The sequence below is a fragment of the Lepisma saccharinum genome, chromosome 18, assembly GCF_977018435.1.
Source record: "Lepisma saccharinum chromosome 18, izLepSacc3.1, whole genome shotgun sequence".
In the NCBI taxonomy this organism is placed as follows: domain Eukaryota; kingdom Metazoa; phylum Arthropoda; class Insecta; order Zygentoma; family Lepismatidae; genus Lepisma; species Lepisma saccharinum.
The window spans coordinates 50591346-50605602 of record NC_139246.1 but is presented as its reverse complement, the minus strand read 5'-3'; the positions used below and the strand labels follow the sequence as shown (position 1 = coordinate 50605602).

At 39.3% G+C, this 14257-nt stretch overlaps 1 protein-coding gene across 1 annotated transcript in view; it reads left to right on the top strand.

Annotated features, from left to right (window-relative positions):
* The first annotated feature begins 7658 nt into the window (after positions 1–7658).
* The window catches only part of LOC146002241 (DNA topoisomerase 2-binding protein 1-like), a 217447-nt gene continuing 210848 nt past the window's right edge, over positions 7659–14257 (top strand). Inside the window, exon 1 of the mRNA XM_083139958.1 lies at positions 7659–7911. The gene's annotated coding sequence lies outside the window, so the exon portion shown is untranslated. The remainder of the gene's footprint in view (positions 7912–14257) is intronic.

Below are 14257 nucleotides of genomic sequence, written 5' to 3'. Positions count from 1 at the left end.
CTGACACTTTAAATTGCATGCCTGAAGGTAGTGACATGAGCACACATGACTTTTCTCCTTGCATTCAAGAATTCTTGTTTAGAAATGATTCTAAAGAAAGTCTATTCCAAAGAACCACAAGAATCTGCATGTAGGCATATATGGTTCCTAGCATGCCCATTATCACAAATGTTCTCAGCAACACAACCCTTTCTGTCATGTATTGTTACCGGAGATGAAAAGTGGAACCTGTTTGCGATTAAAATTATCACTTGAGCACTAGCATCCCTTCCAACATGACCACTACATGTAGGATACATCCTTTGTTTACATAGTAGCATGTGGTCATGGTTGTTATGGAAGAATGTTGAAGTTGCGTGATATTTTTTTAAAATATTGCAAATGTGATGTGAACTCCAGGAACTATAACAAAGTTGAATCTGTGCTGAAAGCTATGCATTTAATTATGATTGTCAAAAAGAACACAGAGAGAACTATTATTTAGGCACTGGTCCTTCAAATCACTGCTGTATCATCTGCACCTCATGTAACTGAATCTTTTGGAGATGATTTGAAAATGAAGCAATTTACCTATGTGTACTTTCAAAACTGAGGCAGAAGAAAAATGCAAACATATCATTGCCATTCTCCTGTATTTAAATAGGAATATTTCGAGTAATATGTAACAATGATAAGGACAGAGTGTTGCAGTACCAGTAGTAATAATAATAATAATAATAATAAAGCCATTGTTAATATTATTATTATTGGTACGTTTACCCTGGTACTTGCTCCCCCCAGACAAAAATTCGTGGTTGCACCTCTGATATTATATTTTTTCCGCAAATTTTGTCTGACTAAAATAAATTGATTAATTAATTCGGCATAAATGGGGGGGGGGGGGGAAATGGGCACCCCTGTGTAGAAAGAATGTAGACTATAGTTGTTTACGTATAGACTTACATCACTGGTTCCAGCGTTGGGATCGCCAGCAAAGTGAGAAGCTGTTTTGGTGTCACGTTACTGTCGAAAATATAGCGCAGCGGTACACGAAAAACAAATTGCGTCAAACTTGGTAAATCCACTACCGACACGCTTGAAATGTTCAAGACAAGCCTGTAGGGAGGAGAAAACACAAGTGTGCAGGTGTCACAAGGCGTTCAAAGAAGGAAGGGCAGTCGCGGAGAAGGAACAAGGCACAGAGCGCCCCTCAAAGTAAAGAACTGTTACTCAAGTGAAATCTCTTTTGGACTGTGGCCGACGTTTGATTATGAGGTTAATCGCATATAATGTGGGACTGCAAAATTTTACACGCAGGTGCTCGATCGCTTGAGAAAAAGAGTCGGGCTCGTCCGCCATGAGATGGCAGACACCTAGTTTCTCCATGACAACTTGCCATCTCACTCAACGCTGCACGCAGGCACGTATCCAAGGGGGGCTTAGGGGGCTCGAGCCCCACCGAAAGTTTTCGGTTTACACTAGATAAAATGAGGTTTTTGGTTTCTTGTGGTGTGAAATAAAATAATGTGAGGATAATTTAAGGAGAGAAATAATTATCGAGGAAAGATGGAGAATGTTCTGTAACCCTGTTATTGATAAGAGCACATATCCAAGATGGGATTCAGGGGGCTCGAGCCCTCTCTCCCACGAAATTTGTCAGTTTACACTAGACAAAATTAGGTTTCTGGCTTCTTGAATAATGTGACAATTATTTAAGGAGAGAAATAATTATCGAGGCAGGACGGGGAATGTTTTATAATCCTGTTATTGTTAATAGCGCGTATCCAAGGTGGAGATCAGGGGCTCGAGCCCCCCCCCGCAGGAAATGTTTCAGTTTACTAGATAAAATTAGGCTATTGGCTTCTTGAATAATGTGACGATAACACTGGGGAACAGTGAAATTGCGGCACAGTGTTTGAGAGCTAATTTAGGGCAATTCCATGCTGCTGAATAATGATATAATAATATATTTCCTGAATTGGCTCTAATTTATGAAATAAATGCAACTAAACCAAAATGGCGGAAACATAAGACATGCATATAAATGAACTTCCAAGAACATATTAATATTTATTTTTGTGATTACAATCTTTGTACCATTAAGAAACTTATTTATTTATTTGTAAATTGCTGCTAGGCCTTTACAAGGTTGATTGTACTTGTAATATGACAATGGAAGATGCAATTCACTCTTGACTATTTGGTTTCTACCACATATGCAGCTATTACATGGCTGTTGATTTTAGTCCCCATAGTAACGCAAATTCTTTATTTTATGTTACTCATTTTCACTAAGCACTGTATACATTACGTAAAATTGAGAATTTTGAACAATTTCAGCCCATTATCAAATTTTGATATTACCGAGAAAAGCGTGGAGTAATTTTACCTCCTACATTTTCCATGGTGTGTTTATTTTTATAACTGGAGTCAATTCAACTGAACCAATCATACAATTGGCAAGCACAGCTGTTTTGTGTGCTGAAACTGTTATTAAACTTTATGCCACAACATAAAATATTTTTTTTGTTCCCCAGTGTAATTTAAGGAGATATGTAATTATCTAGGCAAGACGGAGAATGTTCTATAACCTTGTTATTGTTAATAGCACGTATCCAAGGTGCGGATCCTCCCTGATGGCGCAGTGGTAGCGTCGTCGCCTTGTAATCAAGGGGGTCCCGGGTTCGATACCCGCTGGAGGCACATAGTGGTTCGGATCCCACTTTAAACTGTAGGTCCAGTCCCAATTAGCCTTACTGTGCATAAAGTGGACTTAAAATACCAATTCAATCAATCAAACCAAGGTGCGGATCAAGGAACTCGAGCCCCCTCTTCAGGATTTTTTTCCGTTTACGTTAGATAAAATTAGGTTAAATGTACTTGAATAATATGATGATAATTTGAGAGTAATAATTATAGAGGTAAGACGGAGAATGTTCTATAACCTTGTTATTGTTAATAGCATGTATCCAAGGTTGGGATCAGGGGCTCGAGCCCCCTTTAGGAAATTTTTCAGTTTACACTACGTAAAATTGTTTTTGTCTTCTTGAATAATGTGACGATAATTTAAGGAGATACATAATTATAAAGACAAGACGGAGAATGTTCTATAACCCTGTTATTGTCAATAGCATGTATCCAAGGTGGAGATCAGGGGGCTTGAGCCCCCCCCCCCCCCGCACACACACAAACAGGAAATTTTCAGTTTACACTACATAAAATTATGTCTTTGTCTTCTTGAATAATGTGACGATAATTTAGGATACATAATTATAAAGACAAGACGGAGAATGTTCTATAACCCTTTTGTTGATAATATTGCACAGAAACTTACCTTGCGCTTTCGGTGTTGTCGCAGCAAACTTTTTTGGAAACTGCACAACAAATAGTGTTGCCCACGAGACGAGACTTTGGCATGTCTCGTCTCGTGGAGCCTCGTGGAAATGCTGTCTCGTCTCGAAAATATTCGTTTGTCTTATGACACATGGTCAATCTCGTCTCGTCTCGAATTTTTAAAAGCCTGTCCCGTCTTGTCCCGTGGGCAACACTAACAACAAAGGTAGCGCCACAAGTAGGACGATTCGTTATAATTTTTAATCTCTGGAAAGCGCGAGAGGGAACGTCCTTGAATAAGAGAAGGAGTCGAACTACTGGCAATATTAACGAATCGTTTTATCTGCGGATATAAATATGCAGCTTCAATTTACCGGTTGATCTGTACAACAAAATCGGTGAATGAGACTTCAGAGTATGACAATTCATACAGTCGATTAGTGATCGGTCAGTGTCCATTGGTTGCTTTATAAGATCTAGTGATTCGAAAATGAAAAGGACTAAATACCGTAAAGTAACAATGTCTACTAGTTCTGGTCCAAAGCTGAAGACATCGACGACAGCGGAACTTCCGGAGCCTCAGTGAAGTGCTAGTTCAGGTCGAAGGCAGAAGAGATCGTAGGTCTCTCTCTCTAAAGTGAATATTTCAGTGGTTTATTAAAAAGAAATAAGCTTCACAGATCAACTGAAAATCAAAGTTTTGAGTGATGGTTTAGTTGTGCCCGAACAAAATTTCATGTATGCAGTCCGAGAATTTCATGGCATAACAAAATACTTTTGTTTAAGCCTACTGGGTTCGCACTCACACAAATACTTAACTACCATCAAGGGACAGCCGAAAATTTTATGAATGTCGAGATGAGAAAGCAAGAGGTGTTGCATATGTAGTTATTTTAGCGGAAATTGCAGGTTCTACCAGGACCTGAATCAGGGCTCTGACATACCATGCTATTGCTCAACCAACTGAGCCACAGAGCCACCCTTGACTTCGACTGATTTTGCGCTAAAATGTATACATAGTACATGTTCTGTGTATGTCAAATCGTAAGATGTTACCGGTTTAATTAACAAGCGCAGAAAATATATGAGATAGGAGAAAACTGAGGGGCATTCCCACCGGTTGAGGATACATTTTACTTCTATAGTCAACACGAGGTGACGATGACAGTGGCCTACTAAGGGAGATTTCACACCGTGTCGCCTGAGGATTTCACAAGTCGAACGTTGGTTTGTGCGGCCTTTTGTGTAGCTACGGTGTGAAACGTTGCTGTTGATTGGCTCGTTCCATACGACATGTATCACGTGTCCCTTCGGGAAAATTTGGACTTTATTAAGGTTAGGTCCGAAGGCAGGCGACAGCACCCTAAAGGATAATATTCAAACCTGCAGGAGGAACGCATCTTACGTATGTCTTCAATACGAAATGATAAAAACTTCTCTAGTTGATTTTAAAAAATGTATCCGAGATAAAGAGTGGCGTACCCAGGATTATCGGATGGGAGACGGGTTACGAATACTACGTATTTTTGGTAGTCAGTCCTCATTTTGCCATCTTTTCCTGTCTTTGACGTTCCTTTTTAAGGAATACTGGATCAAATGGGGTTATGACCCCACCAATCCTCCCTTGGGCACGTCACTAGAAATAAATGAGTAAGTATTTGATCATATTGGAAGGCAAAACATTAGATGTGTTGGGAATGGAAGGGTTTTCACTGTGCATTAATTGTTTCACGATCCAACTGTATTCGAGAAGACTTCCTTTGTTTCGTGCTGATATATGTGTATGACAAGACTGCAAACTGTGAAACAATTTTGAACACTTGCGAGTGCTTAGGCCTGAATATGAACAATTTGGTGAGTTTCGGCTTTTATAAGAGCTGCAAACATGGGAGGACAAGACATTAGTGGTATTCAGGCTCGAATCAGAGAGAAATATTCGAGAACTGTCTTCATCCAGTTCGCAGTTCACAGCTTGAATCTCGCGTTGTCGAGTGAATTGTCCATCCCGTGCATGTGTAACAGCTTCGTAAAAACACTCAAGACACCATAGATATATTAATGCCTGTTGAGAAGAAATGGACAAACACACATACTCTGGTTCGGGCACACAATGTTAATGCATGGAAACAGAGGAGTCGAGTGGTAAAAAACGTTCCAATATCACGTCCTGATTAAAATGCCAACCTTAAACAGTGGCATCGATTTAGGGGACAGTTGCTCCCCATTTTTTTGCCTCGTAATCCTAGGCCTTGTCTACCAAGAGAAAGTAAACTTTCCTTGCACTCCCCCCGTTTTGAAATCCAATGGCTACAAATGATTAAGACTATACTTTCCTCAACTTTATCTATATTTAATATTAAAATGCTCATTTTACTAAACAATCTAACTGTACAATGAACCGTTCCCTCTCGATAATACAAGAGTTATCGAGTTACAAGAAGATGCTGCAATGATATTTGACTTCACGATAGCGTCGCTGTCTGCTAGCTGCGCTGAATTTCAGTTACAAATTTCTTCCATTGCATAGTAAGCTGCTTACTGTAAACAGTCAGTGTTTGGATGCCTATCTGTTCAGTCCGCAGTTTTCAAATAAAGTTTCGACATTGTGAGATAGCAGCTTAGTTCATTATGGCACCGAAAAGGAATTGCAAGGTTAATGATATACTTCGAAGTGGATTTCTTTTTTTTTTTTTAAGAAGTGTAAAGAATATGATAATAGATATGTACATAAACTTTGTCGGGTCCAGAACCCCCCCCCCCCCGTTCCCCAACAAGCTTCCGGTCAGCAGTGTCCCGGATTTTCACTTATGAAATATAGCAAAGCAACCCTAATCGTACCAAAAGTTGAACCCCTTACGTAAACTATATATATATATATACGCCCATGGCACTTACCAATATATAACATTTTTCTGATTTTCCCTAAATAATCGTAACTCGTGAATAAACGAATTCTAACCAGACATATCTCCCAGCTTGTGGGAAATTCACCCCTCTTGCGAGGTATGCATATCGCTTTGGGCATTGAGGACTACCAAGCGAAATATTAAAACATGTGATAAACCTGTCAACCTGAAATGAATTGACTTTTGTATAGTGTATGAATAAATAATATCTAATGTCGCAGCACGGTACGTTCCGGTTCACTTTAAGCCCTGAACAGTAGTAACGACAATTGTTGTTATTATTATGGTTATTATTGTTGTTATACAATTACTATTATAAACTCATAGAAATGAACCAATTTTATTCCATTATAATAATATATTATTATTATATTGGGAAGACTCTTCCACTCGATCCACCAGATGAATGAGTGTCTAGCACAACTGTTATTCATTATTATTATTATTTACATCTCATGTAGTTGGTGCACTGAAATGCATAGTTATTCTGGTTTGTTACTAAACACACAGAAGTTGGTGAAATTTTAGTCCTAAAGTTTGTTGTGTGACCTGTCACAGAAAACTATATATTTTGTAATTTTGAAAACTGTGAAACCATTTATTCCTTGAGTTAAATGGTAGAATGTGAAAACAGATGAAGTTTTTACTTTGGTTATTCTCCTCTTTATTTATCTTATTAATAGTAACCTTTCTGCTATTTTGTAACATGAAATGAACTATGTCAATTTCCATGAACATATTTATGTTAACAACAAACTTTCTTCCGAGTCTAGCAATTACGCTCTACTTGTCTCCTTCCATTGGAGGGATTTCAATATTTTCCCCTAATTATACAAACGTGTCCACTTGTTTGTCGATTCTGATCGACCTGAAGATGTTTTCAGCTTGGCAACCCATTGTTAATTACAACTAGTTGTTTTCGTTCGTCTTTATTATTATTATTTGTATAAAAGAACGAGATAAGTTGGAATAAAAGAATACAGTTTGTGGACTTGTTTTCCATTATGAATGTGAAATTGAACGTTTTGAAAAAAATATTACAAATCTTTTGTTCCAACAGAAATGCTTTAGCGCCGACTTCTACCCTTTTTTTTTTGCGTAATTTACTAGGATAATAACGTCTTTGATACTGCTGCTGGTTGTTATTATTATTATTGGTACTCTATCCTGGTACCCCCCCCCCCCCCAGACAAAAATTCGTGGTTGTGCATCTGCTTATGTATCTAAAACTCTCCAAGTGGACTGTCCCAGCAGACGACATTATCACCGTAAACCGGCACGGAAATGTGTGGCCAGATCTTTAGTGGGCAAACCACTATCATTCTTTCATTCGCACAGCTTCACGCCGAATCAGCTTCCAAATGACGTTGGTACGTTTCTGTTAACATGTGTTGGCCACACTGTAACAGCAGTGGTCTCGAATGGAACAGGCACAAGCAGGTGTCTTGAAACGCAGCAGAAGCACGTTGGCATTGCTTGTCAAATCGCGTTCATGTGAAGAGAAACGGACAAGAAAGTTACCGAGTTTTAAGTTAATACCATACTTCTTTTCATGACTCGTTCACGTCATAACAGTGAAAACAGTTTTATGCTACACTAAAGATAAGAAATCCTAAGTCGACTCGCCGGTAATGTGTGGTTTTACTTGACAGAAAGGACGTTATGTGTCAAACGGTGCATTCAGCATTTTCGGGTAAGTACGGTGATTTTGACTTCTCTGTGCGCACGTTTACAATGAGGTAGACATTCTTAATTTAATTTTACGTTGCCATTCATTACTTTTTGTAGATTGCTTGCGACTTTTAACCTCGAACTTATATTTTTTTAATGCTTGGTTCAATATATCCCTTCATGTATTCGGTTACTTGAGGGTCCAAAATGAAAGTGGCTTCTTGTTGTGGATAACTTTTACAGTTACTTTGTGCTGGAGAACTAGTCTACCACGATAATGAGTAATTACTAATTAGCTTAGTGTTTGTTCATGCCACTCAGGTCTGTACCCAGGAATTTTTTGAGGGAGGGGGCCAGATCCGAAATGCTGTGGGGTTGATTGAATTAGGTTATTTTACGTTGCTTTTCGGTCAAGTCTGTCTAATCGCGACGATGAGGATGACATGAAGGAACGCACAAAGAACACCCATGCCCAGGCAGGAAGAAATTTGAATCCGGAACGTCTGGCGTTGTAGCGTGCTGTACTAACCACTCTGCCACGGAGGTCGGCGAAATGCCGTTGGAGTATTAGATGTGACCACCAATGCTGTGGATGGTAATGTTTAGGGAACGGAACTTTATGTGCTAAAAAACTCGGAAATATTTATTTTTTTATGTGTCATAAATGTTGCAAATATGTGGTGAAAACAGGAAAATATGTGACAAAAATAAAAAAACATTTGGTAACAATACAAAATATTACTTGCATTTTAAACACCTGAAATCATGTTCTATATGCTTACCTCTTAGCGAGCAATTTTTTGGGAGAGTTGCAGTGGATCACCATAGTTTTTTTCCAAATTCTCCATTGTAAATCTGTGACGATTATCTCTAAAAAGCATCTTATATTGTGAGAAAGATAGCTCCACGTCACAAAAACAATTGTTGCATATTTGAAGCACGAATTGTCACTAACGCTGAAGTTTTCCAAAACTTCCTCTTCCTCACCTTCCAAAATACGTGCAATTTAGCACAAAGTTTGAAAACCTAGTTTTCCCCCAAAAATGTATGTACATTTAGACATTAGTACTTGTGCGTTAGATCCAGTGAGTTCTTTCAGTTTTGTTTCTATTATACGGACTTCGCCCACGGAAGCTGCAAAAGTGTTTGCGGACGATTCAAGCTTTCATATGGAATTAGAGAGAATGGACAGGTTTGTTGAGATGTATGCCAATTCAACTTTTAGGGAGGGATCCTTCAACAGTTCTTGCAGAATGTCTATAGACTTCTATATGCGTCTTCTTTGTGAAGATCATTTATAATAGATACAATTTTTTTTAAAGTTCTGGGCATAATATATGAAAGAGGTGCGGAGAATAAACATTTTTCCTTCTATGATTACGAGGTAGCTGAAGTCAATGAGCGATTTTATGCATTTAGAATGAAAATTCGCAAAATATGTATTTACATACGAAAAACTAGAAAATATGTGTTTTTATGTAAAATAAAATTTGCTGAGTTGACATATAAGGCTATGATCAGAATGTTGGCAAAAACGATGGTCTCTATGTTATCGCAGAAAAAACATTTATTTACCTAAAGTTCCGTTCCCTAGTAATGTTACAGCTAGAGCTAACGCAGCAGGACCGGAACCTTTTTTCTCGCACAATTTAAATTCGGTCCAAAAAATTGCGAAAAAGGTTCCTGGACCGTATTTAAAAATTGATACGGAAAAAAAGGTCCCTGGACCGTATTTGAATCGAGCCGGGGAAGGTTAAAGGGTCGTGGACCGTATTTAAATTCATCTGGAAAAAAGGTTCCTGGACCGAATTGAAATACTTCGCAGTTAAAAAGGTTCTTTACGGTCCAGAACCGATTTACGTTTGCTGATTTTCTCTCCTGGACCGGAATTGCATTTATATAAAATTCCTGGTCGTGTAGCACAGTTTGAAACCCACAGATATTGAAAATCCCTCGTGAGATATTTCAGCATGATGTGGCAGATGGGCGAACATCATTTGTTTCTCTTTGTGGGGAAGCTCTCCCCCCCCTACTTTTGCCACCGCACAATGCTATGAAAGCCGCTAGCTTCGAAATGATTTCAAGTTCTCAGAATTATAGTTATACAACATTCAAAGTAAGCACGTTAAGCACGGGGATGTTGGAATGTTGTCTTCGTGCATCCACTAGTTTTTGGCATGTTTTTAGGAAATTTCGCGTAGCTTTGGTAACAAGACACGCTAAAAGGGAACTTAAGTTTCCTAACAGCTCGTGGCGCCAGAGTGCCAACTGAAACACATGGCTTTGAGCATAGCTTGTGGATTTCCCATTCCATTTCAGTAACTTTGCGATCTCTGTTCAGTCGTATTTTGAAAGTGGGTACGTGTTACAAGTGTTCTTGCGATTTTCTCTTGTTTTCAATTTCAATTTCAATTTTCCTTTATTAAAGGGCGAGGTTCAGCCTGTGGCTGTTCTACCACCTAACCCCGATGGATACATATACATACTAAATACATTCTACCTACTAAATGTTTGTACAATAACAAACAAGGAAGAAAGAGAGAAACATAAAGAAGACACAAAAAGAACAAATACAAAATTGTGAACAAAGGCTCGTCTACACACTAAAAATAATAATAATAATAAAAAGATTGAAAACAAATACACAAGGATACACAAATTAATTGACACAATTGTGCTTGGTGTGATATGGTTAAGAATAATACAAATTAATATTAATGTTATGTGTAAAAAACATATAAATGTTCTTAATATGCGAGAAAGGACAAAATATTGCTAAGGGTTGGCAACATGTAAGGGGAAAAGTAAACAAGCAAAATGAAGATGAAAATACTTGTTATTAGGAAGTTGGTTCAGATATGCGAGCTATTATTCGTGAGTGCTGGAACACAGATATTGTTCATTTAACAATAGAGTTTTTAGTTTGTCTTTGAAGTTGTTGCGATTAGTGAGGGACGTCATGGAAGGAGGAAGTTCATTCCACGCTCTTGCAGCTGAATACGTAAATGATGATTCGAAAAGCACTAGTGTGTGCTTTGGAAGTTCAAGTTTCGATTTTCCCCTTGTTTTGTAATCATGTATTTCCCTTCTGAATTTTAATTTGTGGAAAAGGTTTCTAGGTGTTTTGGTTTGTAAAATATTATGAATAAAACAACACAGATGTAATTTTCGGCGTCTGGTCATGTTCAACATTTTGTTTGCGTTTAGGGTTGGTAGGATATGATCGTATTTTCTTATATGGTACACGAAACGGAAACATGAATTTTGGACTTTCTGGATTTTGGTTTTGTTTCGAACGGATAGATTTGGTCCGAAAATTACGTCGCAGTAGTCCAGTAAAGGAAAGATAAGTGATTGGATTAGTCTCATTTTAATCTCTGTTTTTAGGCATTCTTTAAAGCTGTACAGCTGTACAGCGATACAGTGTTTATTAAGCGTATAGTGTTCCAAGTGTTATTTTGTGTTTTGGTATAGTTTTAATAATGGCACACACGCACACATTACAACAAAACGTAGGGCCTCCCCGATGGCGCCTTGTAATTAAAGGGTCCCGGGTTCGATTCCCGGTGGGGGGTCATACTGGTTCGGATACCACTTTAAGCTGTAGGTCCAGTCCCGATTAGCCTTTAAGTGGACTTAAAACACCAACTCAATCAATCAATACAACGAAACTTTATGCACGATTCGTATCTGATTACAAATTCTTGAAGGGATGTTCGTAGACGATTTTCAACAGAATTCCCAGGTCTGCCTGTTCCACACAAAAATACCGTACGAAACCTTGTGAACAAATTGAGAATGTTAGTGGTGGGGTAATTGATCCACGATTAATATTCTTCTCTAACGAAGCAAGGTTCCATTTACAGGGAACAATGGAACCTTACTTCCGTTGTGAAATCATTTTGAATAAGGATATCTAGCCTATCTTTCTAAATTTAATTTTATTTGAAAAAAGAGTATTCTTTTATCACATTTTGATAAAAAATTGTGACTTTATCTCTCCTTTTCGAGCAGAAATGGAACCTATCGTCCATTGTTGAACTAATTTTGAAAAAAGGATATCTAGTCTTATCTCAATTTAATTTTCTTTGAAAAAAAAACTCACTATCCTGCAATATTTTTATCACGTTTTGATCACACACTGTGGAACGACTTGAGATGACCGGACACCCCTCTCCGATTTTCTTCATATTTGGCATACTCACTAATTGAGGCCTCCTAATCACGAATCTGAAGTTAAAATTTGTCGGAAACGTCTAGAAATTGCAAAATAAGGCGTTAGTTTTCGGAATGGAAACAGTCGATTTTCGCGAATTTTTTTGTTTCACAACTAAATATATATATTCCTGATACTACCACGACACCAAATTTTAACTATGTTTGCCTAACCAAACCGAAACTAACCTAACCACGCGCCAATGGTTCGTGAGGCTAGCGTCAATGGTTCGCAATTTCTAGACATTTCCGACAAATTTTAACTTCAGATTCGTGATTAGGAGGCCTCAATTAGTGATTGTCAAATATGAAGAAAATCGGAGAGGGGTCCGGTCATCTCAAGTCATACCTACACGGTGACTTAAGTCTCCTTTCCCAGCAACAATGGGACCTTTCGTTCATTGTTGAACTCGTTATGAAAAGGGATATCTAGCCTTTTCCAAATTTAATTTTCTTTAAAAATAACTCACTGGCCTACAATACTTTTATCCAGAGGCGTGGCGTGCATGTAGCCGCTGTTACCGCAGGTAACACCAAAATATAAAGAATTGAAAACCTGTCTTAAGAGTCCGTATCACCGCTGGTGATGATACCTAAAAAATAGGTTCTTGCGTCGACCTTCTGTGCTCGAACAGTCAAGTGTGTGGCATTTAAATTTTACTGAGTTAAAGATCAAATATGAAGTTAGTTATGTCGCGCAGCCTTTTTTTAAATATATTATTTATTACGTAGTTTTCCTGATCTCAATTTCGTAAAATTCACTTGCTCGCCAATTGTATGTAATAACTTAAATCAACATTTTAAAGCGCAAGAAAGCTTCAACTGTTCTTCTACAGCAAAGAAATGAAACTGATCTTACATAATTTTCTTTAGAATGTCTGTAGTTTGTCGACGTACAGAGCAATGTATGTAAATTTTAACTTCGACTTTTCTAAGCTGGTCGCGCTAGCCGTTTCCCCCTCTGTACCGCTCGCGCTCAACCCCGCCTCCCCCCTCCACAATCCTCCGCCGTCCCTGTTTTCTTTCACAATCGGCCAGTCTTCTAAGAAAACCGCATGCTGAGAGCTAGGAAAAGAAAAAAGAATGCAGGGAAAGGTTTTGGGGGAGAATCAATGGTTTGGGCGATGCTTGTAAACAGTTCTTCACTACGCTATATCCTAATACTAAATCACGATGGGGTTGTAGTCAGGGTTTCGGAGCGGAGTGCGGAGCGTACTAAAGGAGCGCTCCGGAGCGACTTCGAAGCGTCATTTCTACTCCGCTCCTCGCTCCGGAGCGGAGCGTGGTACGACAGCACTCCGATCCGGAGCGGAGTGGTTCGACTTCTTGAGAGACACGCTCCGCTCCGGAGCGGAGTGATTCGACTTTTTGAATCGCACGCTCCGATCCGGAGCGGAGCGTGATACAACAGCACTCCGCTCCGGAGCGGAGTGGTTCAGCTTTTTGAGAGACACGCTCCGCTCCGGAGCGGAGTGGTTCGACTTTTTGTGTCGCACGCTCCGATCCGGAGCGGAGCGTGATACAACAGCACTCCGCTCCGGAGCGGAGTGGTTCAGCTTTTTGAGACGTACGCTCCGATCCGGAGCGGAGCGTGATACAACAGCACTCCGCTCCGGAGCGTGGTGCTTTGGACAGCACGCTCCGATCCGTTTAGGAGTTTTCTTTACACGAATGCTGTAATGCAACTATGAATAATGGAATGGGCGCGTTAAAGCCGACTTCCGTGACGGAGTGGTTATAATGGGACCACATGGAAAAGAGCCTGCAGTCCTGTTTCCACGTACTCTAGTTGTTTGTCTGTATGATCGCCCCCGCTTGGAGGGGAGGGACAGAGTGGATCATGCTTCCTTATGGCCCTAGTCGAACGGGTGAAGGGGGAGGTGCGCGGGGACTTTTCACCGAAGCTTTTTTGTTTGTGGTCGCTATACAGCACAGCACTCTATGACGTCAGGGATCCGTGGGGTATTTCAAATTTTGTATTGTGACTCTTAGATATAAGAGTTTGAATGTTATGTGTTGAATGGGTTACGAATAATTTCGAGCAATCAATTTTTTCTGCTTTACGGATTTTTCCGACCCACCTCCCCCATACAACAGACAGCTTCGTTTTGTGCCGTATTCCGTGTTCCTTGCAGGTGACTCAGTGCAATCGG